The sequence below is a fragment of the Vicugna pacos genome, chromosome 24 (assembly GCF_048564905.1).
Source record: "Vicugna pacos chromosome 24, VicPac4, whole genome shotgun sequence".
NCBI classification, from domain to species: Eukaryota; Metazoa; Chordata; class Mammalia; order Artiodactyla; family Camelidae; genus Vicugna; species Vicugna pacos.
In genome coordinates this window covers 7,130,486-7,141,047 of record NC_133010.1, presented here as the reverse complement: position 1 = coordinate 7,141,047, position 10,562 = coordinate 7,130,486, and the positions used below count along the sequence as shown (strand labels likewise).

General features: G+C 40.0%; 1 pseudogene; it reads left to right on the top strand.

Moving 5' to 3' along the window:
• The first annotated feature begins 2,720 nt into the window (after nucleotides 1–2,720).
• LOC140688922 (ferritin light chain pseudogene) lies at nucleotides 2,721–3,765 on the top strand (annotated as a pseudogene).
• The last annotated feature ends 6,797 nt before the right edge of the window (nucleotides 3,766–10,562 follow it).

Genomic DNA, 10,562 nt, shown 5'->3' with positions numbered 1-10,562 from the left:
CACAATTTCGTCCCAAGAGGATGGCAAAATTTAGAGTCCTCTTTCCCTTAAGAAATGAATGAATAGCAACTGTCCTGGGTGGCTTTCAATAACCAGTAAGATTAACCCCAGAAAAACCTCTTGTAGTTGGGACACTGATCGTCCTCTCTCATCTGGGGCCAGAGGCTGTTTGAAGAACCTCAGTCACATCTTTGCAAGGGAAGGGGACGAGGTGAGGTCAGGAGTGACGCCATCTCGTTTTCTTCTTTAGAATTCCTCTGCTCAGGACAAGTTCCCACACACAGTCCAGCTGGGAATTGGGGGCATCATCTGGAGACTTTAGACCCTAAAAATGCTTTATTTAGAGAGTTACATACTTTAGAGAGTTTTGCTTTTTATTTCTTGCTTCACCTTACCTGAAAATTACCTTAGGACTCCATTCTGCTCTGCTACTATTGATCAGACCACAATCTTCCTACTTTATTTAAGAAATAGAACATCTGAAATTCAGCAACAGGAAAAGAAGGAAAATCTGACAAATACAAGATGCTAGATGAATAGAATTAAGATTATCCAAGTCTCAAAATGAGTTTTCCCCCCTCTTCTTTCCTTTTGTTTTCCTGATTTATACAATTTGAAATGAAGGCATGTGAATTACATTCTTGAAACAGCCTAAGTGTGTCCTTCGGGTCTTCTTCCTTGTCAATACTAAAAAAATAAAATAAAATAAAATAAAATAAAATAAAATAAAATAAAATAAAATAAAATAAAATAAAATAAAACCTTTATGCTATTAGCATTTTTGAGCTCTTGTTTAACTTTAGAAGTTAGAGAAATGTAAGTCACTAATGTAAGCATGCATGATGCAAACCATTAGGTTCAGAAGATCTCAGATCTGAGCTGAGCTGGGAGGGAATTTGTATGAGAAAAAAGGAAGAGGGGGCTGCATGCACAGCCCTTTCCTTTAGCGTAGGTGGCCACATGCCGAAATTATCTGGATGTGATCTGATTTCCTAGCTTCTGCTCTCATAGATAGATTTGCATTTATCGGGTTAAGTTTTGTCCATATCCTGTGTTATACACCTTATCTCTGGTCTTCATCACAACCCGGAAAGTCAATATTCATCAGCCTGGCTTATGAAATACATGGTGCTCCTTGGAACTGAACCATCTTGCTTCAAAGTCAGCACCATTCTGGTGCGCCATGCGACTTCCATGTGATTGGTGGTACGTATGGCAGTGGAAGTAAAGGGGGCTTAAATAGCGCTAAGGACTCCGTGGTGGCTGGACTGAGCAATTACATTGGGGAGTAGATGAGTTGCGTTTCAGTAGATGGTTTTGAGTCAGTTAAGGGTGGTCCTCAACTAGCAGAAGTGAGGACCCAGCTGTATTCTGGAAACTACGGAGAGCCATTCAAGAAGGGTCAGGGGGTGAATGCAAATGACGTTATAAAATATATATGTATATTCAATATAATTTTAATTTTTGGTATGGAGGCTCCTACATAGAGCCAAGAATATAAAAACTACTGTTCAAGAATTTTTAATAAAAAGAACCAATGGAATTCAGTTATGAATCTATTTACTGAATGAATTAAAATTAAATCAGGGGTCCCATCGTATTTCTATTCATGGACAAGACTTCACTGATTAATTTTAATGCCAGAGGCAGGACTTGAACCCAAGTTCCTGTCATTTCTGGACACTCACTGAACAATCATGTGCTAAGTGCTGGCTATTTGCAATGAGTATCTACTGAGTGCCTGTTATTCAAAGCAAATATATATTGAACACATGCAATGAAAAGAATAGATGGGATTTCAAAATTGCAGAATAGATAAACAAGATTATACTGTAAAGCACAGGGAAATATATACATGATCTCATGGTAGCTCACAGAGAAAGGAACGTGACAATGAATATATATATGTTCATATATAATTGAAAAATTGTGCTCTACACTGGAATTTGACACAACATTGTAAAATGATTATAAATCAATAAAAAATATTAAAAAAAGAAAAGAAACAAATTTTGGTGCTTTGTAGATACCAAGAAGTTTACAAATAACACCTCCCTTTCAAAATAGTTAAAATCTTGTTACAGAATCATTTGGAAGCTCTATTAATTAAAAAAATGGAGCAATAGTAGTTCACTAGTTAAAAAAAATTAGGAAATATGGAAGTGTATAGCAAGCAACGGCTCAGATAATATTGAACAACTCAATCTTTATAACAAATTATCTCCCAAGTTTAAAGGCAAGTTTCTACACACCTGTTAGGAATGTCAAAATGTTAAACGTATAAGCTATGCAGATTTATTTGTGAAAACCAAGTGCTTAGAGTGTTTCTCACCAACATATTACAATCGCACAAAACCAAATCTGAAAAATTATGCAGCTGCTTGGTGAGCTCCAAGTCAAGAGTACGTTAAATTTTCTTTTAGGCACTGACTGTAACCTTCAGATCACAAAAGAAATGACTCATGGAAGTGAAAGATGACCTACTTCTACTCTGTGACTCAGTAATCACATACTAAATCAAGAACAAACATACTCGGCAGTGCACTCGGCGGTCCCAAGGATCTATCTCTTGCTTCCACAGGATTTGGATGGAACAGACCCAGGGACACCCCTTGCTTCAGCTTCCAACCACCCTTTTGTCCAGTCACAACCTCAGAACCAGCCACGCTGCTGCCCTTGGCCTCTGGGACCAGCCAACACCATTTTTTGACCAATTAACCATGAGCCCCCAGATTCGTCAGAAATATTCCATCTAGGTGGAGGCCGTCATCAACCACCCCGTCTACATGCATCCACAGGCCTCCTACACGTACCTCTCTCTAGGCTTCTATTTCCACCGCGACGATGTGGCTCTGGAGGGCATGGACCACTTCTTTGGCCAAGGAGAAGACTGAGGGTGCTGAGCATCTCTTGAAAAGGCAAAACTAGCAAAGCAGCCATGCCCTCTTCCAGGATGATCAGAAGCCATCTCAAAATGAATAGGGTAAGAAGCAGTGGTATATCTATACAATGGAATACTACTCGGCCATAAAAAATAATAAAATAATGCCATTTGCAGCAACATGGATGGACCTGAAGATTGTCATTCTAAGTGAAGTAAACCAGAAAGAGAAAGAAAAATACCATATGATATCACTCATATGTGGAATCTAAAAAACACAAAACAAAACAAACAATGAAAAAAAAAAACAAATGAACGTATATATAAAACAGAAACAGACTCACAGACATAGAAAACAGACTTATGGTTACCAGAGGAGAAGGGTGTGGGAAGGGATAAACTGGGAGTTTGAGATTTGCAGATACTGACTGGTATATATATGAAATAAACAAGTTTATGCTGTATAGCACAAGGAACTACATTCGGTATCTTGTAGTAGCTCACAGTGAAAATGAATATGAAAATAAATATGTATGTATTCATATATGACTGAAGCACTGTGCTGTACACCAGAAATTGACACAACATTGTGAACTGACTGTACTTCAATTAAAAAACAAAAGAGTAGGGTAAAACCCAGGATGCTGCTGAAGCCACTGTGGTCCTGGAGAAAAACCTGAACCAAACCTTTTTGGATCTGCGAGCCCTGGGTTCTGCCGGCCAGACCCCCATCCCTATGACTTCCAGGACAGATGCTTCCTGTATGAGAAGATGAAACTCATCAAGAAGCTGAGGGACCACCTGACTAGTCTCCGCAGGCTGGCTGGTCCCAGGCTGGGCTGGGCGAGCATCTCTTTGAAGGTGTCACCCTCAAACACAGCTAGGACCCTCAGGAACCCAGCCTTTAAGGAGCCCCTGTGATGTCAGAGCTTCTGCCTGAAGCTTCTCTCTGCAGCTTTTTAACCACTCTGAACCAAACGGAAAAGAGCTTTTTTCAGGGAAAGAAAAAAAAAGAATAAATAAGCTGCCCATAAGCAACCCTATGGCCTCTTCTAAGAAGGTTCTCACTGTTGGCTTCCCTTCTTGCCTCCACATGTTTCCATGGCCTGTATTTTTTCATTTGTTGAGAGACCCTCCTACTGACAATTGGACCTATTTGATAGTCATAGATGGACTTTGGGTGGTCCTGATTTCTGCTTCTGGTCTTCCCTTTAGGGTCACTGTACCCACTTCAGTACCACTCCTTTCTGGATCTCAGGTGTAGACATTATATGTGCCCATGTAAGTCAGCTTGTACTCGATTCAGGCAAGAAGGCCATCCCTGTTCTCATGGTAGAACGATGACCAAAGAAAGCACCTCACCAGTGAAGAGACCACTCTTTAGACACCTATTCCATAACCTTAAAAAAAAAAAAAACAGATTATCCAACTCACGTCATATCTCAAATCTAGGTCTATCTATACATATTGGATGAGAAGGTGGCTGTGTATTATGACTGGCACCAGAAACATACTCACATCTCTAATTGCTCTGCAAAAATATAGCTTCCTGCAGTCAGAACTTCCTGTATTAGTCAGCTCTGCAAAAGACATTCAATTGTGAATGTCCTCCCTTGTAGAATGAGATCCATGTATATCAACAACTTAATTCTGAGTTGACATAAACCCTGTAGCTGGATTTATCCTGTAAGTTAGATACATTTTAACAAGGTTGGAGGATTGGGAAAGATGTAGCTGGAGTGGAAAGAGCTTATCTGGAACATCTACAATGGAATCAAGAGAGGTTCACAAGACCATTCTGTGGGCATTGGGGAAGGGAGTTTAGTTTTAAAAGTAAGTGTTTAGCACTGTAATGACCCAATTATTTATATTTTTTCTAACTATCTGGTCAATGGCTTGCTTATACAGGTTACCTACAAGATCTGGGATTTTATAGCATTTGGAGACAGTTGAGTCACTCGGATCCTTCCATTTTTCAACCCTTCTAAAGGTTAAGGACATTCTGTTATTTCAAAATTTAAGATATTCTTCCACCATTAACACCATTAACAAGACCCATCAGACCCTTTCATTGCAGACAGAACGCACTGAAGATCATTCCCTCTGCTATGAATGAATATCGGGTAAAGTATTCAGACTTCAGTCTGCCTTTTTATTTTAATTCATTATGTAAATCCTGCAACACTTCTTCAGATGTATTCAAACCCTTCTTTATGTTGTAATCTATATGATAATGCCATGAAAATCTCATCAGACATTTTATCCTGCTCCATTCTTTGGTGATTTACAAAGTGACGGTAGCTACTCTGCCAAAGGACACTTCTTCTCAGCTCTCATCAAAATACAGCCACTTTGAAGATGCCTGAATTACATGTCTCTATTACCTGTCAGCCAACAAGAAGTGTGGCTGTATCTGTATACACTGGTAAAAGGATGTAAAAGCAAAGATGTTAGCATAATCATTCAATTCGCCAATAATTTATTAGACTAATTTTTGCCTGACAATGACCTAAAGAATATACTTTATTATTAATGGAAGGGAGAGAGGCTTAAGGATAGTTTGCATTTACTTTGCTCCAAGTACTTAAGGAACATTATTTTATTATCACAGTTTCCAGTAACTTTTCACCAAAGCCACGTAGTTCCATATTGTTAAAGCTGGAACTCAGAGCAGATCTGTGACCCTAAAGCCAGCACGTGCCCCTCTGCTAAGGTCCGCTTCTAAATAGCTCTCTTACCACCACTGCCATAGTTCAGACTCTCTGAACAGACTTGAGGGCCAGCTCTGAAATGATGAAGATTCAGAAGTGATGCCTGATCTGCTGAAGCCTCATGCTTCCGATCTCTGCTTTTTCACGTGAACTATATCAACCACAATCACCTTGGGTCGACCCAGACCACCTCAGTTTCCAAGCCGTTGTCGGGAAAGTGGAACTGGGCAGCTCAGTCACAAGGAGGTTTAATAACTTCTCCCTACTTGTGGGCATAGTCTCTCTGGAGGAACTCACCATTGTGGTCTGGTCTCCTTCATTTCCCTGCTTTGCCACTCCCTTTGCCCCAAGTACCGTACCCTGGTTAAGCTAGCATCCACGGTGTGTCTGCCTTGAATCCCATTGATCACTCTCTCAATTCACTCCTCTTCCTCTCCTATGAGGCCACACCAGGAACTTCAGCTTTATAGCTAAGATACATACGTAAGCCCCTCTGAATAGAGAGGGCTTGCTACATAGTTCATCAGAATCCTTAGGGGAAATTTCTTCCTCTTTTTCTACTGCCCATCCCTAACCCTCCCCATTCTGATTGGTAAGCATGGGTTGGGTTGTAGTTTTCTTAACGATGCATTAAAATTTGAGAACCAAATTGTAAGAGAGTCTAGTTTTCACACCTCTAGCTATGGAGTGTCACCATGTCATGACTGGAAGAACTCTTGTCACCTTGACATGTTTATGCCCGAATACATTATTCACCAAGTGGAAAAATTCACTTTGCCAAGCTTTCTTTCTTGTCATTAGCATCCATCAGTCTTGCTCACTGGTATAATTTGAAAGCTACTAATGGAGCATGGCACATAGTAAGTGCTCAATAAATATTTGATTAATTTGAATCAATATTGGAAGGCTGAATGGATGAAGGAATGGATGAGTGACATGCCTGTGGATTGCGCCACCCTGTTCTTTCCACCCCACCAAAAACACCTTGTCCCCAAGTTAGCAATAACAACTCTAAACTGCTCTTTAGAATGAGGACCTTGTTATATCACATTGAACCAGTCTATTTCCCAGGACTTCTGGACACAGTATTTGTAAATGATTCTAGTCAACCTAGGTGGAGGACTTGATACAACTCATCTTTGCCTTCTGAGAAGTTGAATTTATGTGTAACACGACATATTGACCTGGTGATAAGCATTCAACCAGTATTTTCCTATTCCAGTTCTAATTGTTTTGTTTTGTTTGCTTCCACTAGAAGTCCTCATCCATACTGACCCAGTTCAATTTTGTTTAGTTTACAAAACCTGGTGGGATTCTAGCTAGAAGTGGTGTGGCCACAGGCCAATGTGTATATCCCATAGGAAACGCTATTAGTAAGAATATGACTGGTTTTTACCATAGGTTTTGAACAAGATTTTCAATGACTTAAAAGTTTTCTTAAAATGTGGACCATGTGCCTAAATTTTTTTGACACTTATAAAGAAGGCTATTCTACGCCTGAGCTCTTTGGTTATCTGACTACTGGAGAATATGATGCAGAGAACACTTACTGCAAGAGAAATGTTCTTTTATAGCATCCTTTAGTATGCATTATAGCTCTAAAAAAAATGGAAGCCAAGATTTCCAAATACATTAGGTTCCCAAAGTTATCACTCAACAGTATTTGACACACAGAGAGAATAGGTAAAGTTTGCAACAGTCCTTGTTAAACCCTGGGTTTAATGACTTTTTTTTTTTAAGACAGTCATATTAAAATGGGCTCGTTAAAGATATACTGCCACTCCAGCAGCATAAAAAATGCATACAATAAGTTCACACATTGTATACCCGATAATGATTCAACAAAATAAATGGTGAAATGAAGCCAGCATTGCTCACACTGTGTTTAAAATAACCTTTAGGCATTTGGGGATTTTTATTGGCAACAATTTGGTGGCAAACTACTCAGTGTAAAAGAACAGTTTAAAAGCTAATAGGAAAAATCTGGCATTAATAATGTGGTCGATTACAATGCGAACAATAGTGAGGTGACTGCAGAGAGCAATGTATCTAGATAATTAAACTTAAACCATTTTGGTCCAACAGCCGTGCAAGAGATGCCTGCTGGGAACATGAGAGGCCCCCCATGCAAAGCTGACTCTGACAGTAAGAAGTTGGCTTCTCAGTTACACAAGTGGGTAGAAATGGAACATTGAGCCATGCAGACAAGGAAGGCAAATCACTAGGACTCACTAATCATCTTCTCCCAGAATTATATTTCTTTAGCTCCGAAGGTTATTATTATCATTGGAATCATTTATGGCGGTAAACATCATACCTCTCTCTTAACTGAATCTGCTTTAGAATTATGAACAAACACACTGAAAGGTGTGAAAGACCTTGGAGAGCCATACCAAGATGACATGTAGGCAGAATTACTCATAGTTCTAAATTAAAGGTAAATCCTGGTGCCATTACTTCTTCCAGATCTCTGGGAAGAGTCCAAATTGCATCTTTGTGTCTCAGTTTCTTGGTCTGCTTGAGAGCGAAGCAAACGCTGATCATGATTTTGCGATGCGGAGCGATTAACTGGTAAGTGATTAGGTCTTATATCCAAATGATTTTCTTGGCACTCTCGGATACGTGTTGCCTAGAAGTCCACTGCTGTCTGAGACTGCTTCTGACAAGTAGTGTGTGTACGTATATACACACCATATATAAAGAATGACAGGGTTTCATCAATGGCCACAACATAGCGGGGATGATCCTGGGCTGAGCCAATGTGCAGAATTGGACCACGGACATCTGTGTAGCAGTGTAAAAAGACACTACATTGCTGATGTTCAAGAATAACAGCCATGGACGTGTCCTTTTTGCTTTATTCTATTTAGTCTTTGGGAGTGATCGCTATTCATAGTGTTTTTTTGTTTTGTTTTGCTTTGTTTTGTTCATTTTTTTCCTCGCCATCATTTTAACCCTGTTACCATTCCTAGATGAGAAACTTACTGTGTCAGACACATTTGAAATTGTGGGACCCTGGAACTCCACATTTCAGGAGAAAATGATCAGCACATTTTATATTCAAATTGGTCTCAGTATGCCTTCAAAATCTTGAGTTCAAAATCTGTCAAAGACTCAGCAATTCCTCATGCCTGAAGATCACACAAAACTTTTTTTCTATATTATTCGTATTTAATATTTCACTTAGTAATCCCAGCAGCCTTATGATCCTGTAGGATAGAGATGCTGACCCCTAGGTTTTCTGTTAAAATGTACCTATGATCTATTATGTGAACACTCAGTGTTTTGTCAGTATTAAATATTCTCTTTAACATAAAAAAAGATAAATAAAAATAAAAAACAACTGGAAAAAAAAAAGATGCTGACCTCTATAGGTTGACAAAGATATTTAAGCCCAGGTCGCTGAGGAAAATTTTCCACATAGAAAATCAGGGTCTTGGACACTGAGAGCCTGCATGGTTGAATTAGACACATAATTAGCTGTCATAAGGGAAATTTGGAGTTTAGGTATAGTTATAGTTTTACAAAATAGCTCCCAAAATATTTCAAATAGAGAAATTTGAAAATAGGAGTCAAAAATGTGGACCCCAGGTTTACTACCCACCCCAGCCCCAAGCACACACACACATCAGCCACCTGAACCACCCCAGGGAGGAGGTAGAAAGAAGCTTTGGCTTTGCTGCCTTTTGACAAATGATCCTGAATTCAGATCTGTGATGGTCACTTTCAATAGCCTTATACATAACATTAACAGCAGGAGAAAAGTGTTTTTGTTACCTCCTGGGTGCTATTCTCAAATAAACTATGTTTAGTTTATATCCGAGAAGTTATCCCCAAAGGATCAAAGAAATGGCAAAATAAAGAAGAAGGAGGCGGTTGGAGAGGGGAGGTGCGGTGGGGAGGAAGAGAAGGGGAAGCAAAGAGGAGTTGGGAGAGGAAGAGGAGGAAGAAAAAAGAGCTCCTCCCAGTCCTCTCTGTACCCCTGACCTTTGCATTCACAGACTTAGCACCAGGATGCGCTTAGATTCAATTTCAACAGGGTTTGCCTTGTGTTAAACAAAGGTCCCAGAAGGTGCTGTGCTTGGCAAGGGGGAAACCAAGTGTAAGGATCACGTCTTGAAACCCTCCTCCCTCTTTTATTAGTGTCCTCTGCCTTGGCTTGCTTAAAGTAAAAGAGATCTGAAGGAGCTGGGGTGCGGTCAGCTGAGAGATGGGGAAAAGAAGAAGGAATAAAAAGCAGCCAGACTGCAGCTTAGCTTTGCGAATCCCAGAAGTGTGTGTTTGAAAAATGAAGGTGCATAAGTTAGCGTAGCTCCAGGGCACCGGCTTCCCTAGTGTTAGCATAGCTGACACACTGACAGTTTATATGGAATTTATGTGCCTATTTCCTCTGCTTTTTATGGGAAAACATGTTGTTACCTTACAGCTGCCCACATCACATGCCGCCAATCCGCCTCTGAGCCATAGAGCACCTTTCTCAAGGAAGCGTACATACATCAAGGGCTTATGTATTTTTCACAATGTTGTAAGGGGAAAATAATAAAATATGGGTTATTGTGTACACCATTTCGCAGTTTAATTTTTTTCCTTTTTATTTCACTGGTTTAATTGACTCTGACCATTTTTATTGCCCTTTCCCCCACCTCACCTTGCCATTTTAATTGTTTATGTGTTTGTGTACAACTGGCTCGCATCTGGGAAAGGACAGGAGCTGTAACCACAACTTAAAAGCCAATTGCAGAGCTTTAAAAAGTAAATAAAGCATTTAAGCTGCCACATCATGGGAAGATATATGCAGATGTAAAGCAGAGGGAAATGTATGTTTTAAAGGAAAATGCTTGAAAATCAGCTCTTCTTTTCAATCACCTGCAGGAGCCTTGTGCTCTCTGGCTGGTGGAAGGCAGTTTACAGGGAGGTCTGGCAGGGCTCTCATTGTGCCTCTTTGCGGGGACTGGGAGGGGCTCTGCGTG